General features: G+C 43.3%; 2 non-coding genes across 2 annotated transcripts; both read right to left on the bottom strand.

Moving 5' to 3' along the window:
• Window positions 1–390: 390 nt before the first annotated feature.
• Window positions 391–497, bottom strand: LOC120274178. Its single transcript, XR_005540714.1, has one exon. It is a non-coding gene; the product is annotated as a small nucleolar RNA R71 (small nucleolar RNA).
• An 18,444-nt stretch (window positions 498–18,941) lies between these two features.
• Window positions 18,942–19,048, bottom strand: LOC120274304. The gene has a single exon (XR_005540833.1). It is a non-coding gene; the product is annotated as a small nucleolar RNA R71 (small nucleolar RNA).
• Between the last annotated feature and the right edge of the window lie 4,983 nt (window positions 19,049–24,031).

Here is a 24,031-nt window from a genome sequence, read left to right as displayed (position 1 = left end):
ATATGAGACATAAACCAAAGTAAAAATGATGCTCAATGCATGTAAAACATATATAAAAATATGTCTACTCAAGCACTTATCAGTCCCCAATTCACAGCTCAGAATTTCGAGCTAAAGCCGGCATTCATCCATATGCTGCAGCAGTCCGCACAATTCAACAGTTTAGCCAATGAGGATCCATACAGTCATATAGAGAGCTTCCTCGAGGTGTGTGACATGCTGAATATAAACGGTGTGACAGATGATGCCATCAAATTGAGAGCCTTCCCATTTTCCTTAAAGGTGAAAGCAAAGCAGTGGCTACACTCATTACCTAGGGCATCAATCACTACATGGGAGGAGATGGTAGAAGCTTTTCTAGCCCGTTATTTCCCTCCCGGAAAATCAGCAAAGCTTAGGAATGAGATCTCATCCTTTATGCAGTTGGAATTGGAGTCTCTATTTGAGACATGGGAAAGGTTCAAGGAACTCCTGCGCAAATGTCCGCAACACGAATTCCCTGAGTGGATGATTGTTCAAACCTTCTACAATGGTTTGAACCCGAATACAAGGCAACTCTTGGATGCGGCGGTAGGAGGTACCTTAGGTAGCAAGACCCCCGACGAGGCACGTCAATTGATTGAGGAAATGGGGTTAAATAGCTACCAGTGGAACGCTAGGGAATAGAAAAAGGTGGCCGATCTCCAAGGAATTGATGCGGTAACTTCATTGGCGGCCTAAGTGGAGAGTTTGAGTAAGAAGCTAGATCTTATTGCTTCGAATAAAGTTGCGACCATGACAAATTGTAACGGTTGTGGTGGAGGACATGCTCCTTCAGATTGCCCAATCGTCATAGGTGATGTTTCTTCAGTTGAGAATGTTGACTTTGTAGGTAATGGAATGAGACCTTAAGGGAATCCATACAGCAACACCTACAATTAAGGTTGGAAGAATCATCCCAACTTTTCATGGAGTAATCAAGGACCACAGAAGACCATGGGGCCATCGGGGTTCCAACAACAACAACAAGCCCCTCAAGTGGAAAACAGAATTTCAGGCTTGGAAACCCGAATGACGGATTTGGAGAAGCACTTGGCTAGATTTGTTCAATCAGTAAATACAAGGTTTGAATCAGTCGAGGCTACACTTCGCAATCACACCGCTTCCTTGCACAACCTTGAAAATCAAGTGGGGCAAATTGCGAAATCTCTTTCCGAAATACCACATCGAAGTTTACCAAGCAACACGGAAACCAACCCGAGAGAAAATGTGAAGGCGATCGCTTTGAGAAGCAGTCATGAGGTTGAAGGGCGGCTTCCGAGTGAGAAGCCGAAAGAACATGCACCCGAGGTCGTAGAGGTTGAGAAGGGAGCAAACAAAGAGAAAGAGGTGGCACCTCCATCTTTCAAGCCAAGAATCCCTTATGCCTCTAGATTAAAGAATGACCAAGGGGATGACCAATATAAGAAGTTCCTGAGTTTGTTCAAGCAACTCCACATCAACATTGCTTCTGTTGAGGCTTTGGATCAAATGCCTAAGTATGCGAAGTTCCTGAAAGACCTATTGACCGACAAGAGGAAATTAGAGGAGAGTGCTTCAGTGGTGCTTGATGTTTCATGCTCGGCGGTGTTGCAAAAGAACATGCCGAACAAGAAGAAAGACCAGGGAAGCTTCATTATTCCATGTAACATCGGCAACTTAGGTGAGGAAATGGCATTGGCGGATTCAGGGGCAAGTGTCAACGTCATGCCATATACTTTCTTCCAAAAGCTAGGCTTGGGTGAGCCTAGGCCTACTCGGATGACTTTATAATTGGCGGACCGAACGGTACGACATCCGAGAGGCAACATTGAAGACGTGCTTATCAACGTGGACAAGTATATTTTTCCGGTTGACTTTTTAGTGCTAGATGTCGATGAGGATGCAGATGTACCCTTGATACTTGGGAGACTGTTCTTACGGACTTCCAAAGCATTGATTGACATGGACGGTGGAGAGCTCACATTGAGAGTCAGAGACGATAAGCTCACTTACCGCCTTGCTGAAGCCATGCGGCATTCTCTCGATTTTGATGACACTTTGTATTTTCTAGACGCTACTGATGAGATTGTTGATGAATATATACAGGAAATGTTCAACCCGGATCCGTATAAAGGTTTGTTCGACCAAGAGGAGAGCAATGAAGAAGTAATGATGCTCGGTTCGACTATGGAGGAAACATCTACCCCGGGAATCTTGTAGAAGGTGCTCTGGAAAATGAAGAGGGCTCGAAGATGCCACCGAAAATGCCCCAAGACTGTTGGAGATGTACATGAGCCAAGAAAGTTGAACGAACCATTGTTAGATGGTCCAAAGTCCGATAGTGTGCCCTCTATCCTCAAGAGACTTTGCTCATCATGCTTTCAAGTTATAGGTAAGAGGGCAACCTTCATTCATGAACCACCGTGAGGTAAGAAAGATACGTCAAGCTTAGTGACGTTAAACAAGCGCTTCTTGGGAGGCAACCCAAGTGTTTACTATTTTTTTTTTGTACTTTTAGTTTAGTTTGTTTGCATGAATAAATTATTAAGTGTTGGTGTTTCAATTTTTGAGTGCTTGTGCTATGATTTTATTGTGGGTTTTTAAAAGAATTCATTGTATGTTTTGTTGAGAATTGGCGAAAGTTTGGTCATTTGAGTTCTATTTTGTGTTTTTATCTGGTATATCTTGCATAATAGGGCAGGCTCTGAGTGTGTAAACATGTTCAGACTAGTTCTGCAGAGCCTGCAGGTTTTTCTAAGTCATCCAGAGAAAACACATGGGCGTGTGAAAATTCTACACGCCCGTGGATGTGTACTGTGAACTCTTCTAGAGAGGGCACAGGGGCGTGTGGCTTCCCCTGTGGACGACCATGCGACTGGCGCACGCCCGTGGGTAATTTCCACACAGGTGTGTGCCTTCCTGCAGAGTTGGGCAGATTTTCCCAAGAACACACAGGGGCGTGGACTCGCCCCTGTGGGTGACCTTGTGAACCACGCACGGGCATGGGTAATTTCAACACGCCCGTGCGAAACCCTGCAGGTTGCTCCCTCTATCCCAAGAAAACACAGGGGCGTGCAGCCGCCCCTGTGAGTTGAGGCATGTGAATGCCCACGCCCGTGGGGAATTTCCGGACGGGCGTGTGGGCGACTTGATATTTTTCTCAGATGACTAGGGAAGCCACAGGGGCGTGCGTCTGCCCTTGTGGGTCTGGAGCACAGGCGTGGGTATTTTCCACACGCCCGTGTGAGATCAGTCAGAGTCAAGGGAGCATTTTCCCGAGAAAGCACAGGGACATGTATACGCCCCTGTGGCGCTCTCGAAGTAAGGCGCACGGGCGTGGGTAATTTCCACACGCCCATGGGGATACACAGAATTCCAAGAGACGCGATTTTCTCCTTAAAAACCTTGTGATCCGTCTCATTCTTCATCTCCAGTCGCCGGAAAACGGTTCCCGATTATCTTTCCGACCCTTCGTCGCTATTTGGAGGAATTTTCTTCGCTAATCTTACCGAATTTCAGACGTTTTCATATTCATCTCTTCGGTAATCCTTTTATCCTCTTTTCTTCGCCAAATATGGGTTTTCACGGGTTGAATGCTTTTAAATGCGAGTTTTCATGCATGATGGATGTGTAGTAAGCATTTAGAAGTGGTTTTACAATTGATTTGTTAAGATTTGTTATGCACCCGTGCGGGAGTTTCACGCTCTGCAGAGCCACACGGGCGTGGGTAATATCCACAGGCCCGTGTGAAATTCTGCAGTATATTGCTTATGGGATTTTTTTACTGTTTTCATCTTCTGCACTCCAGCTATGGCACCTCGAGCGAAGAAGAACGAAGTTAAGCGCCTCAGACTTACTTCACCCGAGACGATACATATGGAATTCTCGAACCCCGAGCATCAGGCTCGCTTCGAGAGACTTTCAGCACTCGGGTTTGGTCAGACTTGCTTTGCGGATGTACAAGTGCTTCAACAGATTCAGCAGGTTGATGAGGTGATTAATGAGATTGATGAGATGTTGGCAGTGGGAAGCTGGAGGAGGCTACTGACAATTAGTGAACCAGCTTACCGCACACTTACGCTAGAGGTTTTAGCGTCCTTTGAGTTTCGATTGCTACATGGGAGAGTTGACACTACAGAGGCGATACAGTTTCGGGCATTCGGATATCTATTCTCTATGAGCGTCATTGAGTTTTCGATTAGGACGGGCCTGTATGATGTCGCTTATATAGGTACCGTGGAGTATGGCCGACTACCAGTAGATTTTCCATTGTCAGTCACCCCATATCATGCATACAGGATTTTGTGTGGGCGTGGGGAGTATGAACCGAGATTATCGAAGGCTTCTAGTTTGTCCCGGTTCAGTTACAGATACGTACACGCAGTCATCAGCAGGTCCATGACAGGTCGAGCAGATAACACAGCCGCTTTGACCAGACTGGATCTGCTTTTCTTATACTCCATGGCTCGCAATGTACCACTTTACTTAGGATGCATTCTAGCAGATGTTTTACAGTACCAGGGTCGTTCGACGAGAGTGGGTGTACTATTTGCCGGCCCTTATATCACCAGACTCATTCTAGGAATGGGTTTGGGTGATGCTCTACGTGGTGCGGAGAGGACAGTTGTACCCACCGCTCTTACGTTCGATACGATCAAAATGATGGGGTTGGTACGGAGGTTTAGGCCAGGGGTTTATATTCTCACTTCAGCTACCGCTGAGACCACCAGAAGCGAAGGAGATACTACGGGGGGTGTCCAGCAGACTCCTCCATCTTCTATAGCACCGGGTATTCGAGCCTATCATCGTATCGAGAGGCTGGAGACCGATGTTAGAGAGATTCGGACTGAGATAGAGGAGCTCCGGGCTTTGCAGTCAGCTCAGTACACAGATCTTATGGCCCGATTCGATTTCCTTCGAGATCTTCTGAGACCCGGATCATCAGTGCCTCCAGCACCTCCATCCTCGACCCCAGCACCAGAGGACCCACTATATGCTTCCACTTCAGCAGCAGCAGCAGCGGAGCCCGAGAGCGACTTCGACACTTGACCTTTCTTTTACGTTCATGCATTTTACTTTATCTTATTTTCTTGTTTTTAGACTTGTTCACTCAGAAAGGATTTTCCTTCTGAGTTTATGTTATTTTGCATTATCGAGTTGTATTCATTGCTTCATCTTTTATACACTCGAGTTATTTTTGTTTTTCTTGAACTTCACTGAAACCCCTCGTGTATGCGTGCAGATGGTCTTGTCTTCTTGGAAATTGAGACTTAGTCATGGGCATGGCCAAGGTGCTTTGGCACTTGGCCGTGCGAACTTGACAACCCGTTGGAACACTACTCCCAATGAATTAGCTTCACCAAACACAACACTAGGAGTCAGGGGAGTATTATTTTGATTGCTTCTCCCACATCTATTTTTGAATGATATATTTTGCATGAGCTTGCATGTGTACATTGAGGACAATGTACAACTTAAGTGTGGAGGGGAGTTTCATAATGCGCACATCTTTTCTATTGTTCTTGATTGATATATGCTCACATAGCCAATGGCGGTTCACCTTAGTTGTAATGTTTGTATTCTTAAGTCTAGGAGAATTGTTAACATTGAATGTTTTTCATGCTCTAGTTATTGCTTGAATTTTTAGGAATTTTTGCCCGATTTACAGTTAGTGCACTACTCACTCTTTGAACTCTATTGGAAACTCATGTTTGATGTTAAAGGGACTAGTTAGGTTTACTTCTTTTGAAAAAAAAAAAGGGAAAAATGAAAAGAAGGAACAAAATAGTTTTTTGTTTATTTGTATTTGTTGGGTGGAAAGAGCTACCACCTATAAAGTATGAAGCTACTCTCACAAGTCAGATACTAGTTATGCCCTAATGAGAGAAAGAGCTATCTCATAGGATGAGTGAAAGCTACCACCCGGGTAGAAAGAGCTACCACCTCGAAAGTGTGAAAGCCACCTTAGCGGCCGCTTTGGAAAGGGCTACCTTAGAGGATGTGTGAACCTACTACCATCTTTTAAAATTTTTATCACTTGTGTAGATAAATAAGTCCCTTGCACTTAGAACTTTGAGGAGTATAACTTGGGGTGTTTTGAGTGAGTTCACACACTTACACGAAATTCGGGTTTGTTATCCTTTTTGATACAAATTTTTAGCTAAAGCATTGATTTTTTCGTATTTAGTGTTGAAATTTTCCTTACTTGTAGAATGCTATCTTTGTATACTTTGGTGAACCTAAGGCCAAGCACTTTCAACAATTTCTTCATTGATGCACATAATGTTTTAATGTTTGCTTGAGGACAAGCAAAAGCTTAAGTGTGGGGGAGTTTGATAAGTGCTTGTGCGATATGAATGCGAAGCATTCAGTCCTTATGTTGAGCATTACTTTTCTCAGGTTTTTACATTAATATGTGTGTTTTTTATGTTACTTTTATGCAGGTAGGGTTGTGAGGCCGAGTATGAAGGAAATAGGCCAATGTGGATCATAATGCACCTATTTTGGAGGAGATCTTGCTAAGGTTCAAACGCGAAGACATAGGTCAGGTGTGAGATGCTAGAGTGTGTGCCAACCTCCTCGCATTCGAGTGAGCACATCCATTTGGAGGGGCACAAAGGTAGTCACACTCGAGCATTCCGACGTATGCATATAAGAACAAGAGCTCCACCAACATGTATATCATTGAAGAAGCAAGTGATTCACGACGTAAACGTGTGCCCGTTTGCGTTACCCCAATGAAAGTATGGAATTCGGGTGTATTTTCGGCAGAGTACTGTAGCAGGGTACTATAGCGAAACATTGTAGCAAGTACTGTAGCAGCCCGGCCGAGAAATCAGAGAAACAGAGAATCCACATGGGCGTGTGGAAATTATCCACGCCCGCGTGGAAATTCCATAGGGGCGTGTGACATCATACACGCCCGTGTAGCGGCCCGATTCCCGCCCTATTTAAAGCCGATTTCAGCCCCGATTTCAGTATTCTTTTCTCCATCATTTCCCCAACTTGCGAGAGGGCTTCGGCTAGGGTTTCGAGGGGTATTGGCCAAGGTTTTGGAGAGGTTCTACGGCTCTGACATCGTGATTCCATTAGGAAGAAGGTTGGTAGGGGAGATTCGATCGAGGCGTATCCTATACCGGACGAAGGAATCCTTGGACGACGAGTAGAGGACTTTCCACAAGACCATCGACATGACCATCGAGGGGGTTTCTTTATGGATTTATTGCTTTTACATTCGATTTCTATGATTGTACTTAGCTCCATGGAGAGCTAAACCCCTAGTGGGTACTTGGGTGATTGTGAACCCTAGGATGTATTCGTTTCATTGAACTTCTTTATTATGCTTTCAATAAATTGATGTTTATTGTGAGTTCCAACCTTGAATACTTGATTGTATGAACATTTCCCTTAGAGTGACACTAGTGTTGAGAGTTCTTGTTGGTAACCTTGTGAGTGAGTGACACACCACGAGCGTTAGACAAAGCTAGGTTGGAGAGGGTTGAGAGCGTGAGTCGAGAGGTACAGGAGCGTCCCCTTTCCTCTCCGGCGTGATAGATTCTACCTCCGTTCCTTGAGTTCTTTGCGGCCATAATAGAGTGAATGGTCTAAGGGATGAACCTCCGCTGGGGCCTAGTTGCGTGTGTAATGGAGTGAAGCGTTGAGGGGATCTTAGAATCTTGGGCTTAATTGTGGCCAGGGACCTTCCGCCTGGACCAAAGGGTTAGGTCTATAATTAGGAAGCGATTTATCACTTGGAATCCCTAGAGCTCATTGCAACTTTATTCGAGTGCGAGGTTGAGAGGTTATTTAATCTCTCCTTCGGGACATGAATAGAGTTTGGCATAGTTGACCTTAGATTTGGGACTATGTATGTAAGGATTTCCACGACTCACCATTGCATTGATTAGGAAGCATAATAGAGAGTTCTTTCACTTGAAGCGATTTTCCTAGGTGAAGCATCATCCGAGTACCCCATCTTTATTGATTGCCTTGCCTTCTCCTTACTTTTGCTCTCTTACTTGTTGCTTTTAATTGTTGAGAATTGAATCATTATCACACTTATCATTGTTGATACTTCACATAGCTAAGAATTGAATTAAGTGTCTTTACTCCTTACTCCCTGTGTATTCAACCCCGCTCACCCGGGATTATTACTTCGACAAACCCTTGCACTTGCGGGATATAAGCAAGGGGCACTTGTCATAAGGCATCCAGAAAAATGCACCGGTATGTGGAATTTCCGTACGCCCGTGGATCTGCATTGCGAGCTCATCCAGAGGAGGCGCAGCGGCGTGCGGTGGCCCCTGTGAACCACCATGCGAATATCGCACGGCCGTGGTTAATTTCTGCAGGGGCGTGTGATCTCCTGCAGAGTTGGCGATTTATCCCGAGAGCACACAGGTGCGTGAACTCGCCCTTGTGGGCGACCTTGTGAAACCCGCACAGGCATGGGTAATTTCTGCACGCCCGTACGAATCTCTGCACAAGAGCTCTCTCAATCCCAAGAAGGCATAGGGGGTGCCCCTGTAAATTGGACCTGTGAATGTCAACGCCCGTGCGGCATTTCCGCACGCCCATGCGGAATACTTAGGAATTTTCTCGAATGTCTAGAGAAGCCACAGGGGCGTACGGCTGCCCCTGTGGGTCGGGCGCACGGGCGTGGGTATTTTCCACACGCCCATGCGAGAGCATTCAGAGTCGAAAGGGCATTTTCCCAAGAGCGCACATGGGCGTGCACCTGCCCCTATGCAGTTTTCCTATGGAGACGCACGGGCATGGGTAATTTCCGCACGCCCGTGGGAATGCCCAGAATTCCAAGAGACGCGAATTTTTCTTTAAAAATCCTTGCGATTTCTCTTCCTCTTCATCTTCATCCACATGAAAACCGCTCCTGATTAATTTCCCGGCTGATTGATCGTTCTTTTACGGGGATTTCAAGCATTTTTTCGCACCGAATTCAAGGTTTCCATACATATCTTTTTCTTTTCTTTCGGTGAATCTTTAATCCTTCTTATAATTGCCATTTCTTGTTTTAGTAAATTAAACGACTTGAGTTGTGTGAAATTCTGATTTAAAAGGGTATATGCATGTTCAGAGAGTATTTTAATAGGGTTTTACATTGTATTTTTTTTTGATAATAGAAATCCTATCGTGCGGTTTTTCAGGCCCTGCATATCCACACGGGCGTGGATAATTTCCACAAGCTCGTGTGGAATTCTGCAGTATTCTATGACTGAGAGTCTTTGATCATTTATTCACTATTGCTTGCAGGCATGGCACCGCACGCGAAGAAACAAGAAGGCAAGCGCCCTAGGGAACCTTCACCCGAGTTGGCACACATTTCATTTTCGGATCCCGAGCATCAAGCTCACTTCGAGCGACTATCAGGGCTTAGGTTTGGCCAATCCCGTTTCACGGACCTTAGTGTGTTAAACGGGGTTCAGTGGGGTGATGAGTTTGTTAGAGAGCCGGAGTCACTGATGGCTGTAGGAGGGTGGCAGAGGCTGCTGTCTATACGAGAGCCAGTTTTCTGACCGCTGACTTTGGAGGTGCTGGCATCTTTTGAGTTTGTGGATGACATACAGTTTAGAGTGTTCGGTCGTCAATTCGCCATTAGCATTTCTGAGTTTTTCGTTCGCATGGATTTGTACGACGAGGCATATATAGTAACAGAGGAGTATGGACATCTACCGACAGATTACCCGGGCACTTTGACCCCACAGCAAGCCTATCAGGTATTGTGTGGACCGGGGCGGCATGAACCAGGTGTGTCCAAAGCCACATGCTTGTCTAGGATGAGCTACAGGTATTTGTTTGCTGTCCTTAGCAGGTCTGTGGATGGCCGTCGCGACAACACTAGTGTTTCGTCACGACAGGGACTACTTTATTTATATTCCATGGTGAGGTCCATGCCCATTCATCTGGGGCACATTGTGGCGGAGTATACCAGGGCCAGAGTGGGAGAGTAGGAGTATTATGTCCTGGTCCTTACATTACTAGACTCATTCTAGGAATGGGGTTCGGAGCTGCTATACGGCATGCCGATCAGATAATTTTTCCTTCTCCACTTGGACTCGATACGCTCAGGATGATGGGAGTGGTATGCAGATATGGTCCTGGAGATTACATTTTGGCCACACCCACCACTGAGAGCACCGAGGTTGGAGGGGATGCAGCGGGAGATTCCGCCCCAGCGGTGGCCAAGACCCCAGGACAGCCAGGTACCCTTTCAGTAGCCTATGATCATATTGAGAGGCTCGAGAGCACCATGGGCATATTGCGGTCTGAGATCATCGAGATGCGGGTGATACAGTCAGCCCGGTATCCTGATCTTATGTTCTGTTTCGATTTCCCACGACAACTATTGCGATGTAGACCCTCAGCTCCTCCAGCATTTTCCTCATCACCTATACCAGCATCGGTGGACCCCCCTTCTACTTCCTCACCACCACCACCAGGAGAGGACCCAGAGCGTGACACCGACATTTGATTTTATTTCCATTTTATTACTTTTATGCACTTCATTTTGGACTTGTTCACTCAGAAAGGACTCTTCTTCTGGGTTATTTTCATTTTGCATCTTGAGTTGTATTCATTGTTCTATCTTTTATATACTCGAGTTATTTTGTTTTTATTGAGCTTCACTGAACCCCCTCTTGTATGCGTGCAGATGGTCTTGTCATTTTGGGAATTGAGATTTTGTCATGGGCACATCCAAAGTGCTTCGGCACTTGGCCGTGTGAGCTTCACAACCCGTTGGAACACTACTCCCAAGAAGTTAGCTTCATCAAACACGACACTAGGAAACAGGGGAGTATTGTTTTGATTGCTTCTCCCGCATATATTCTTGATTGATATACATTATGAGTGAGCTTGCATGTGTATATTTGGGACAATGTACAACTTAAGTGTGGCGGGGGGAGTTTCATAGTGCACACATCTTTTCTATTGTTCTTGATTGATATACATGCTCACATAGCCAATGGCGGTTCACCTTAGCTGCATTGATTGCATTCTTGAGTTTAGAAGAATTTTCAACATTGAATGTCTTCATGCTCTAGTTTTATTTGAATTTCTAGGAATTTTTGCCCGATTTACATTCGTAGCACTACTCACTCTTTAAACTCTTTTGGAAACTCATGTTCGATGTTAAAGGGACTAGTTATAGTTATCTCTTATGTTAAAAAAAATGAATGAAAATGAAAATAAGGAACAAAATAGTTTTCTTGTTTACTTTACATTTTGGGTGGAAAGAGCTACCACTATGAAGTATGAAGCTACTCTCATAAGTCAGATACTAGTTATACCCTAATGAGAGAAAGAGCTATCTCATAGGATGTGTGAAAGCTACCACTCCGGTAGAAAGAGCTACCACCTCAAAAGTGTGAAAGCCACGTTAGCAGCCGCTTCGGAAATTGCTACCTTAGAGAATGTGTGAAGCCACTACCGTCTTTGAAATTTGTGTTGCTTTCTTGTCGTAGATAAATAAGTCCCTTATACTTAGAGCTTTGAGGAGTATAGTTTGGCTTGACTTGAGTGAGTCCACCCACTTTCACGATTTTGGGTTTGTTGTCCTTTTTGATTCAAGTTTTTAGCTAGAGCTTCGATTTTTCATGTTTAGTGTAGAAATTTCCCTTACTTGTAGAATGCTCTCTTTGTATAATTTGGTGAACCTAAGGCCAAGTACGTTCAATATTTCCTTCATCTATGCACGGAATGTTTAATTTTTGCTTAAGGACAAGCAAAAGCTTAAGTGTGGGGGAGTTTGATAAGCGCTTGTGCGATATGAATGCGAAGCATTCTTTCCTTATGTTAAGTATTACCTTTCTCGGGTTTTTTCCACTAATATGTGTGTTTTTATGTTACTTTTATGCAGGCAGGGTTGTGAGGCTGATTATGAAGGAAAGAAGCCAATGTGGATCATAATGCACCGATTTTGGAGTAAATCTTGCTAAGCTTCAAACGCGAAGAATTAAAGAAGAAAAGTGATCCACGACGTGAACGTGTGCCCGTCTGCGTTACCTCGATGAAAGTATGGATTCGGAAAGTATTTCAAGATAGATACTGTAGTAGAGCACTGTAGCAGCATTGTGGCAAAGTATTGTAGCAGCACTGTTCACAGCCGTCCCAGGAAACTTTAGAATAGAGTATCCACACGGGCATGTGGAAATTCCACACGACCGTGTGAAAAATCGACAGGGGCGACCAGAGGGGCATGTGGATCCCCGATTACAGCCCTATTTAAAGCCAATTCAGCCCCGATTTCAGCATTCGTTTCTATATCTTTTCCCCAACTTGAGAGGGGGCTTCGGCTAGGGTTTTGTGAGGTATTGGCTAGGGTTTTGTAGAGGTTCTACGGCTCCGACATTGCACGTCATTTGGAAAAAGGTTATTGGGAGAGCTTTTGTCGGCACCGATCAGCGAGGTGTATCCTAGGCCGGACAAAGAAACCTTTGCGACGAGTAGAGGACTCTCCACAAGATCATCGACACGATTATCGAGGGGGTTTTCTATGGATTCATTGCTCTTACATTATATTTCTTTGATTGTAATTAGCTCAATGGAGAGTTAAACCCTAGTGGGTGCTTGGGTATTTGTGAACCCTAGGATGTATTCATTTCATTGAATCTCTTTATTATGCTTTCAATTAATTGATGTTTATTGTGAGTTCCAACCTTGAATGCTTTATTGTTTGAATACTCCCCTAGAGTGACACTAGGGTTGAGAGTTCTTGTTGGTAACCTTGTGAGTGAGTGACACACCACGAGTGTTAGACAAAGCTAGGTTGGAGAGGGTTGAGAGGGTGAGTCGAGAGGTACAGGAGCGTCCCCTTTCCCCTCCGATGTGTTAGATTCTACCTCCGTTCCTCGAGTTCTTTGTAGGCATAATGGAGTGACTAGTCTAAGGGATGACCTTCCACTGGGGCTTAGTTGCGGGTTGACAAGTTCCCCTTGGGTATATCCTACAAGTGCACGGGTTTGTCGAAGTAATAATCCCGGGTGAGCGGGGTCAAATCCACAGGGAGTAGGGAGTAAAGACACTTAATTGGATTTTTAACTATGTGGAGTATCAACAATGATAAGTGTGATAATGATTCAATTCTCAATAATTAAAAACAACAAGTAAGAGAGAAAAAGTAAGGAGGAGGCAAGGCAATCAATAAAGATGGGGTACTCGGATGATACTTCACCTAGGAAAATCGTTTCAAGTGCAAGAACTCTCTATTATGCTTCCTAATCAATGCAATGGTGAGTCGTGGAAATCCTTACATACATAGTCCCAAATCTAAAGTCAACTATGCCTAACTCTATTCATGTCCCGGAGGAGAGATTAAATAACCTCTCAATGAGCTCTAAGGATTCCAAGTGATAAATCACTTCCTAATTATAGACCTAACCCTTTGGTCCCAGCGGAAGGTCCCTAGCCACAATTAAGCCCTAGATACTAAGATCAACTCAACGCTTCACTCCATTGCACGCGCAACTAGGCCCCAGCGGAGGTTCATCCCTTAGACCATTCACTCTATTATGGACGCAAAGAACTCAAGGAACAGAGGTAGAATCTATCACATCGTAGGGGAAAGAGGACGCTCCTGTACCTCTCGGCTCACCCTCTCAACCCTCTCCAACCTAGCTTTCTCTAACGCTCGTGGTGTGTCACTCACTCACAAGGTTACCAACAAGAACTCTCAACCCTAGTGTCACTCTAGGGGAAATGTTCATACAATCAAGCATTCAAGGTTGGAACTCACAATAAACATCAATTTATTGAAAGCATAATAAAGAAGTTCAAAGAAACGAATACATCCTAGAGTTCACAATCACCCAAGTACCCACTAGGGGTTTAGCTCTCCATTGAGCTAAGTACAATCAAAGAAATTGAATGTAAAAGCAATAAATCCATAAAGAAACCCCCTCGATGGTCGTGTCAATGGTCTTGCGGAGAGTCCTCTACTCATCTCCAAGGATTCCCTCGTCCGGTATAGGATACGCCTCGACGGAAGCTCCCCTACCAACCTTCTCCCTCAGGAATGATGATGTCGGAGCCATAGAACCTCTCCAAAACCTTGGCCAATACCCCTCAAAACCCTAGCCGAAGCCCTCTCTCAAGTTAAGGAAAAGATGGAGAAAAGAATACCAAAATCGGGGCTGAATCGGTTTTAAATAGGGCTGGAATCGGGCGACTCCATGGGTGTAGACGGTACACGCGCCCGTGCAGAATTTCCACACGGGCGTGGGAAATTACCCACGCCCGTGTGGATTCTCTAAAACAGTACTATGCCAAAAATACTCCCGAATCCACTTTTCATCGAGGTAACATAAACGGGCACACGTTTATGATGTGGATCGCTTTGCTTCTTCAATGACGGATAAGTTGATGGAGATCTTTTTCTATAGGCATAAGTCGGAATGCTTGAGTGTGAATGCCCTTGTGCCCCTCCAAATGGTTGTGCAAACTCAAATACGGGGAGGTTGGCACACACTCTAGCATCTCGCACCCAACTTATATCTTCGCGTTTGAACCTTAGCAAGATTTCCTCCAAAATCGGTGCATTGTGATCCACATTGGCTTCTTTCCTTCATAATTGGTTTCACAACCCTACCTGCATAAAAATAACATAAAAACAGACATATTAATGTAAAACCCGAGGAAAGTAATGCTCAACATAAGGAAATAATGATTCACATTCATATCGCAAAAGCAATTATCACGGGTGCAATGGAGTGAAGCATAGAAGTGATCTTAGTATCTAGGGCTTAATTGTGGTTAGGGACCTTCCACCTGGACCAAAGGGTTTGGTCTATAATTAGGAAGAGATTTATCACTTGGAATCCCTAGAGCTCATTGCAGTTCTATGCGAATGCGAGGTTGAGAGGTTATCCAATCTCTCCTCCGGGACATGTATAGAGTTAGGCATGGTTGTCCTTAGATTTGGGACTATGTAATTAAGGATTTCCATGACTCACTATTGCATTAATTAGGAAGCATAATAGAGGGTTCTTGCACTTGAAACGATTGTCCTAGGTGGAGCAATATCCAGGTACTCCATCTTTATTGATTGCCTTACCTTCTCCTTTACTTGTGCTCTCTTACTTGTTGTTTTTACTTTTGAGAATTGAATCATTGTCACATATATTACTATTCACTTTTCACATAGTTAAGAAGCGAATTAAGTATTTTTGTTCCCTACTCCTTGTGGATACGATACCCACTCATCCGGGATTATTACTTCGACAAACCCGTGCACTTGCGGGATATAAGCAAGGCGACCTTGTCACTTGTGAATATTAATTCCATTGACAATATTTTAGTCTTTATAATTGATTGTGATTCATTGCATGTTTGCTTAATGATTAATGTGTTGATGTTGTGAGGAAGGGATTCCCACTCATTAGAACATCCATGCTTTGTTAGATTTATGCATTCTTTAACAGATTAGGCATAGATAGAGTTTTGGATTAGGATTTAATTATCCTTTTAGTGGAGTTCTTAATCTTAAGGTAGACATAGGAGACTAGATTGGAAGAGATTCTATCTTAAATTTTTAGTGCTTCAAACCTGGTTGCCAAGAGATTGAGACTAGTAGACCTCTAAATTCCCCCTGTCCATCACTAGATAACATTGTCATATTCTATTTTATAACACAAGTAAGTGCTAAGGGAGTCCCCATGCTGGTACCCATTCCTTCCAATTACACCTTAAGTTCCTTACTTTTATTTTAGTAGTTAATTTGTATAAGTAGAATTATTTTGCTAAATTTATCACCGTAGACATTAGGCTATTGATTAAGAAAAAAGGAAGTAATAAGAGCCTCTCGCTATACTTGTGGAATTACACTGATTAGACAACTCGTGATTGTTTGTGTACATCAGATAACAAGTAGTAAATAGTGGCACTCTTGTTCCCTGTGAACTCGACTACCCAACCTTCAGGTATATTATACTAATTGAGTGGACCATTGCATATGTACGCACAAAGGATATATCAAGTTTTTGGTGTAGCTACTAGGGAACGAGATATTAGGAACACTAGGACTTTGTCCATCTAGTGAATTTTTCTTTTTTATTTTTCATCTACTTTTCCACTCTCTTGTCTTTTGTTGTTCTTATTCTTCTTTTGTCTAGTTTTAGGCTTAGATTATGACTTGAGAAAATCCATTGAAATTGGTTGCAGGGGGATCCTAAGGGAATGAGATATTAGGAACACTAGGACTTTGTCCATCTAGTGAATTTTCTTTTTTATTTTTCATCTACTTTTCCACTCTCTTATCTTTTGTTGTTCTTATTCTTTTTTTATTTAGTTTTAGGCTTAGATTATGACTTGAGAAAATCCATTGACATTGGTTGAAGGGGGATCCTAAAATTAAGTGCAAATCTTATAACTAGCTAAAAAGCAAGAACTAGAAGTTGAGAAGGAACAACAAGTTGCTAAAGTTGAGATTGAGGGATCTGAAGAGATGGTAGAATAGAATAACAAGCAGAGGACTATTTCAGATTTTACAAGGTCTATTACTCATGGTACTCAATCTAGCATTGTTGGGGCACCCGTTACAGCTAACAACTTCAAGCTTAAGATGTAATTCATCCAAATGATTAAATGGTCTATTCAGTTTAACACGTTAGCCAATAAAGATCTGAATAGCCACATCAAGAATTTCTTAGAGGTGGGGAACATGATCAAGATCAATAGAGTTTTGGATGATGCTACACACTTGAGAGCCTTTTTTTTCTCACTCAAGGGTTGAGCCAAATAGTGGCTCTAATCTTTGCCACAAGCCTCCATTGCTACTTGGGACGAGATGGTGGAAACCTTCTTTGCATGATACTTTCCTTTATGAAAATTCTTGAAGCTCCATAAGGACATATCTTTAAATGTTAAGGTTAATTTAGAGTCTCTTTTTGTTACTTTAAAAAGGTTCAAGGATCTTTTACAAAGGTGCCCACAATAAGGATTCTCAACTAGATGATATTGCACACCTTTTATAATGGGTTGATGATAAGTGTCTAAACGTAGATGTTTTTATGTATATATTGTATTCATTTTACATGTATTTTGTGAGGTTTAATGACTATTTGCACTTAATCATCTACTATTTGCTTTGTAGGGCATAAGGAAGCCATGGAGAACAAGAAGATATCATTTGGGCGAAAAGAGAAGAAAACAGGAATTTTATACTACCCCCATACTACCCAGTATGGGGGTCGTATGAACTGTAGCAGCGGAATGATTTGGAGTGTCTGCCTAGATTTCTATACTACCTAGTATACGGGGCCATATGGAGGCCGTATCCACCCTGTATGGATCACGAATCTAGGGTTTTTGAGTGCTATACGACCCCCATACAACCCCCATACGACCCGTATGCCTTGGGGGATATAAATACCAACTTTTAGGGCAGAACAAGGGGGAACTTTTTGCTATACCTTTTTCTTGGCTGATTTTGGGAGACCACTTGGGAGGTTTTGGGGCGACCTTGGGAAGCAGAAGAAGGGCAAGGAAGCTAGAAGATCATTCAAGCCCAAGGGGGAACTTTTTGCTAGACCTTGTTGTGGGATGATGACACACTAGACCCCCAAGGCCACCGGCTTGGGTAATAACTTGTTAATTCCATGCTTGGGTAATTTTGAGAATTAATCCAATATTTTCATGCTAAGTGCTACACTAAGGAGAAATCCGTAGCTCTTTTATGAATGATGCATGTAGATGTAACTTGCTCTCATGTATTATGTCATGAATGGATTAAAAGGGGATGCTTGTATCATCACGCCGAGAAATCGGGTGTTTGGTAGCCCTCCATGTATGTTTAATCCGAAGAAGAGTAGGTTTAATCCTAAGTGAGATTTCCTCGTACTCAATGCAATCGTACGAATGTGGATTTGGAAGAAATTCCTATCTATGTTCGTATAGGATTAGGGTTCAATCGTCGAGAAATTGGGGTTGTTCTAATCTTGGAATCTCATGGTCCATTTTACCCTTGCATCTTTAGATCATCATCTATGTTGCATGATAACCCCTCAAGGGGATCCTCATCCGTAGGCCTTTGCATCTCATTGATTTTCTTGCTTGCTTATTGCTTGTTCTCTCTAACTTGGTCATAATCTCGTTTTAGCTTTAATTACATTTAGTAGAGTAAAAATCCATCACTTGAGATCTTAGGCTTGATAATAGCTCGAGAAGGAGTAATAGGAGATCCTTAGCCCCGTGGAATATGATCCTCGTGTCTTCACACGAGGTATTACTTGGCGATCCCGTACACTTGCGGGGAAGCAATCAAGTTTTTAGCGCCGTTGCCGGGGACCCTTAAGGAATTCTAGGAAACTTTTAGATTATTACTCTAGCCATTTTATTCTTTATTCATTTTTTATTGTTATTTTTTTTTTATCTTAACCTTCTATCATTTTTCTTGGTTTTGCAAGGTACTGTGCATGACACGCTCAAATCCTTCAACATTGATTACACCGGATAGTGAAATTGAAAGAACTTTGCATCGGAGATTGAGAGAGGTTGGTGATTGATCGGGTACACAGAACATTGAAATTGAGGATAAAGAGTCTTCAATCATGGCCGGAGAGCGACGCACTCTATCCGAATATGAAAGACCCCAATTCACAGGAGATGAGTTTAGTGTTCAAGCACCGACCGTGGCATCCAACAACTTTGAAATTAAAGCGAGTACAATCGGCATGGTCCAGAACTCGGTTCAATTCAATGGTCTAGCAAATGAAGATGTACATGACCACCTTTCCCGGTTCCTCCAAATTTGCTCTACATTCAAGATTAATGGGGTGTCTGACGATGTGATCCGTTTGAGACTATTTCCATTCAGTTTGAGAGAAAGAGCTTATTGTTGGCTTACATCATTGTCTCTGGGGTCTATTAAAACATGGAAGGATATGGTTGAGAAGTTCCTTGGGAGATACTTTCTGCCAAGCAAAGCGGCGAAGTTGAGGCATGAAATTTCAGCCTTTAAACAAGGGGAGTCCGAACCATTGTTTGAAGCCTATGAGAGATTCAAGGATCTCCTTAGAAGGTGCCCCCACCATGGTTTTGCCTCATGGATGTGAGTACAAATCATTTAAAATGGGTTGAATTATGCTACTTGCCAACTCATCGATGCCGCAGCGGATGGTTCCCTTAGCAAAAAGTATCCCGATGAGGCCGAGCAATTACTTGAGTCTATTGCAAGCAATGAATCACATTGGGCCTCAAGAGGATCTTCACAAAAGACTGCTGGGCTTTATGAAGTTAGTAGCAATGATGCCTTGGCAGTGAAGGTTGATGTGTTGACTCGAAAGCTTGATCTTCTTATGGGCAGTAGTTCGAGGTCAGAATCAGTAATGAATTGTAGCACTTGTGGTGGTGGGCATGATGCAACCCAATGTCCAATTGCTAGCTCCTCAGTTGCGTCCATTGAGAATGTTCACTACATTGGAGGGCAACGAAACCAAGGGAACCCGTATAGCTCAATTTACAATCCAGGGTGGAAGAACCACTCAAATTTTTCATGGAACCAAGACCAACAACAACAAAGAGGTACACCATCTCAAGGATCTCAATTCCAACAACCGGCCTTTGAGAGGAAGTTTTCTACTGAAGAGGTCCTTGCCAAGTTCATGCTCAGTACCAATGACAGGTTCAATAGTCTAACTAGTAGCATGGATGCAAAATTTGGCAAGGTGAATGGTCAACTCACTCAGCACGCCGAACAGTTCAGTGAGATAGGTTCTGTTTTGAGAAACCTCCAAGCTTCTGTGAAATCTCTTGAGCATCGAGTGGGGGAGACAATCCAAGGGACACGAAAGACAATCCAAGGGAGCACTGACAAGGTCCCCTTGCTTATATCCCGCAAGTGCACAGGTTTGTCGAAGTAATAATCCCGGGTGAGCGGGGTCGAATCCACAGGGAGTAGGGAGTAAAGACACTTAATTCGATTCTTAGCTATGTGGAGTATCAACAATGATAAGTGTGATAATGATTCAATTCTCAGGAATTAAAAGCATCAAGTAAGAAAGGAAAAGTAAGGAGGAGGCAAGGCAATCGATAAAGATGGGGTACTCAGATAATGCTTCACCTAGGATAATCGTTTCAAGTGCTCCCCTCTATTATTCTTCCTAATCAATGCAATGGTGAGTCATGGAAATCCTTACATACATAGTCCCAAATCTAAGGAAAACTATGCCTAACTCTATACATGTCCCGGAGGAGAAATCAAACAATCTCAACACCTCGCACTCGCATAGAGTTGCAATGAGGTCTAGGGATTCCAAGTGATAAATCTCTTCCTAGATTTAGACCTAACCCTTTGGTCCAGGCGAAAGGTCCCTAGCCACAATTAAGCCCTAGATACTAAGATCACCTCAACGCTTCACTCCATTGCACGCGCAACTAGGCCCCAGCGGAGGTTCATCCCTTAGACCATTCACTCTATTATGGCCACAAAGAACTCGAGGAACGGAGGTAGAATCTATCACGTCGGAGGGGAAAGGGGACGCTCCTGTACCTCTTGACTAACCCTCTCAACCCTCTCCAACCTAGCTTTGTCTAACGCTCGTGGTGTGTCACTCACTCACAAGGTTACCAACAAGAACTCTCAACCCTAGTGTCACTCTAGGGGAAAATGTTCATACAATCAAGCATTCAAGTTTGGAACTCACAATAAACATCAATTTATTGGAAGCATAATAAAGAAGTTCAATGAAACGAATACATCCTAGGGTTCACAATCACCCAAGTACCCACTAGGGGTTTAGCTCTCCATGGAGCTAAGTACAATAAAAGAAATCGAATGTAAAAGCAATGAATCCATAAAGAAACCCCCTTGATGGTCGTGTCGATGGTCTTGTGGAAAGTCCTCTACTCGTCATCCAAGGATTCCTTCGTCAGGTATAGGATACGCCTCGATCGAAGCTCTCCTACCAACCTTCTTCCTAATGGAATCACGATGTCAGAGCCATAGAACCTCTCCAAAACCTTGGCCAATACCCCTCGAAACCCTAGCCGAAGCCCTCTCGCAAATTGGGGAAAAGATGGAGAAAAGAATACCAAAATCGGGGCGTAATCGGCTTTAAATAGGGCTGGAATCGGGCGACTCCACGGGCGTGGACGGTACACGCGCCCGTGCGGAATTTCGACACGGGCATGGATAATTTCCACACGCCCTTGTGGATTCTCTGTTTCTCCGATTTTCGGCCGGCTGTGAACAGTAACTGCTACGTTTATGCCGTGGATCGCTTTGCTTCTTCAATGACGGATAAGATGATGGAGATCTTGTTCTATGTGCATAAGTCGGAATGCTTGAGTGTGACTGCCCTTGTGCCCCTCCATATGGTTGTGTAAACTCAAATACGGGGAGGTTGGCACACACTCTAGCATCTCGCACCCGACTTATATCTTCGCGTTTAAACTTTAGCAAAATTTCGTCCAAAATCGGTGCATTGTGATCCACATTGGCTTCTTTCCTTCATAATTGGTTTCACAACCCTACATGCACGAAAGTAACATAAAAACACACATATTAGTGTAAAAACCCGAGGAAAGTAATGCTCAACATAAGGAAATAATGCTTCGCATTCATATCGCACAAGCACTTATCAAGCACTTAAAGGCCATTGCTCTTAGAAGTGGGAGGCAGGTGGAGACAAGGTTCGAGGTTGACCCAAGTGTCAAGAAAAGTGGGGTAGTCTCCTGGGAAGACCCCAAGCTAGTTGAAGAAAATAGTGAAGATAAAAATCAGGGAAGAAATACCACGTTCCAACAACAAGGACCAACAAAATCATCCGAGTATAAACCTCCAATCCCTTATCCAACCAGATTGAAGCATGAGAAGGAGGATGTTCACTTTAAAAAATTTATGAACATCTTCAAACAGCTCCATTTGAACATCCCGATAGTTGAAGCACTGACTCAAATCTTGAAATATGCCAAGTTTTTAAAAGAGCTCCTTACGAACAAGAGAAAGTTGGAGGAAGAGGGCACAGTTGCGCTTACCGGGAATTGCTCGGCCATCCTAGAAAAGAAGCTCCCACAAAAGTTGAAAGACCCGGGAAGCTTCATTATCCCGTGCATGCTTGAAGGTGGAGTCCGTGAAAATTCTCTAACGGATTCGGGGGCTAGCATAAATGTCATGCCCTACACTATGTACTTGAAACTTGGCTTGGATGAGTTGAGACCCACGAGGATGACCTTACAATTAGCGGATCACTCAACAAGAAAACATCGTGGGATTGTTGAAGATTTAATTGTCCGAGTGGAAAAATTTGTTTTTCCCGTGGATTTTGTCATCATGGACATAGATGAAGATGTGGAGATACTATTGATTCTTGGCCGACCATTCCTCAGCACCTCGGGTGCCTTGATTGACTTGAAAGGAGGAAATTTAACGTTAAGAGTCGGAGAAGAGGAAGTGGTGTACACTTTGCCGGCTGCCATAAAACATTCTTTAGATCATGATAACACACTTTACATTGTTGATGAAACTGATAGATTGATTTCTGATTGTGTGCAGGAGGTGCTCTCTATAAATCCCTTGGATGAATACTTGGGAGAGTTGGAGAATGAAGAACAAGGAGAACCTCACCAACATCATCAAATTCATAATTTGAAGCAATCAAAAGAGAGGGTGTCCTGCACTAATGCTGAGGAAAAAGAGAAAAAAGAGTCATTTGTCAAGAAGATGTAGAGGGTGATTCATGGGAGAAAGAAGAAAGGTAACAAGCTTCATCACCCCACATCTCATGGAGGAAAGGTAAATTTTTCACCCCTCTCTACTCATGAGCAATTTGAGGTCTTTTCAATGTTGTCACTGAATTTGCCCGGATGAAACAATGCTACAAAGGAAACCGGGGGTGGTGTCAAACTCTTTGAGACCCCATGAGGTAAGGAATGAGGTACGTCAGGCTCGTGATGTTAAACAAGCGCTTCTTGGGAGGCAACCCAAGTGTTCGTTGGTGTTTGCTTGCATTTTTCGTATTCTACGTCTTAGTTCATTTCAATTCTCGTATTTCTTAGACTTGTTTTACTTTTGAATAAGTTCATGCTCACACACTTGGCACATTGTTCTCATCGTTTTAATTGTGGTGTATTCGTGGAACTTCTTGAGAAACTCATGTTTAGGTGTTAATTCATGTGCTAGATCGTCATTTTATTCATTTCATTCATTTTTAGAGAAGTCTTCGAGCTTGCCATTTCATTTGTACATAATTTGAAGAAGGATTTCAAAGTTTTGAGTGAGTTTAAAAGTTATACGGCCATCCTAGGGCGTATGGAGGCCGTCTGAGATGAACATAGAGCCCATCTAGTGGCTCTGGGCCGTCTCAGACGGCCCCCCATACGGCCCCTATATTGGGCCATCTGGGACACCATCCAGAATGCCCGAGAAGCCTTCCCAGGACATACGGGGCCGTATGGGGGCCGTATGGGGTGGGCCTACCCCATATAACCCCCCTCTTCTCTCTCTTTCTTCCATTCTCTTCTTTTCTCTCTTTTTCCACCGACTTTTTCTCTTCTTTCTCACTCATTTCTTAGCCAAATCTCTTCATTTTTTCTCCTAAATCTTCTATTCATCCATTTGAGATGTTGATCAAGTAGTTTTCCTAGAGTTTAACGCTAGTTTTCTCAAGATTTCATCAGTATGATTTTTCAATGGCCTAGTTTTATCTTTTTCATTTCTTAGGCATTCTTGGAGCTTTTTTGTGGAATTTCTTTAGCAGTTTGCTTGGTTTGGATGGTGTGATTGTTATGGATGAAGTCTCCCTTGAATTTATGTAAAAACATTTTCGATTTTCATGTTTTAATGCAGGTCGGACGGGACATGTATTGCTCACCACACATTTTATCACGTCCTACCTCACGACGAGCACAAGTTGAACCATGGAGTTCGTTTTCACCCTCCTTTATTATTTGCATTGCTTCATCTTGCATATTTTTCATGTTAGTGTACATTGAGGGCAATGTACAACACTAAGTGTGGGGATGGGTGTATTTCATTTATTAGGACCATTGTTTACATGCTAGTGTTACCTATGATGGCTTT

Source organism: Dioscorea cayenensis, chromosome 12 (genome assembly GCF_009730915.1).
Source record: "Dioscorea cayenensis subsp. rotundata cultivar TDr96_F1 chromosome 12, TDr96_F1_v2_PseudoChromosome.rev07_lg8_w22 25.fasta, whole genome shotgun sequence".
NCBI lineage: Eukaryota > Viridiplantae > Streptophyta > Magnoliopsida > Dioscoreales > Dioscoreaceae > Dioscorea > Dioscorea cayenensis.
Note: the sequence above shows the minus strand (reverse complement) of the source record. Positions and strands in the feature narration are given on the sequence as shown.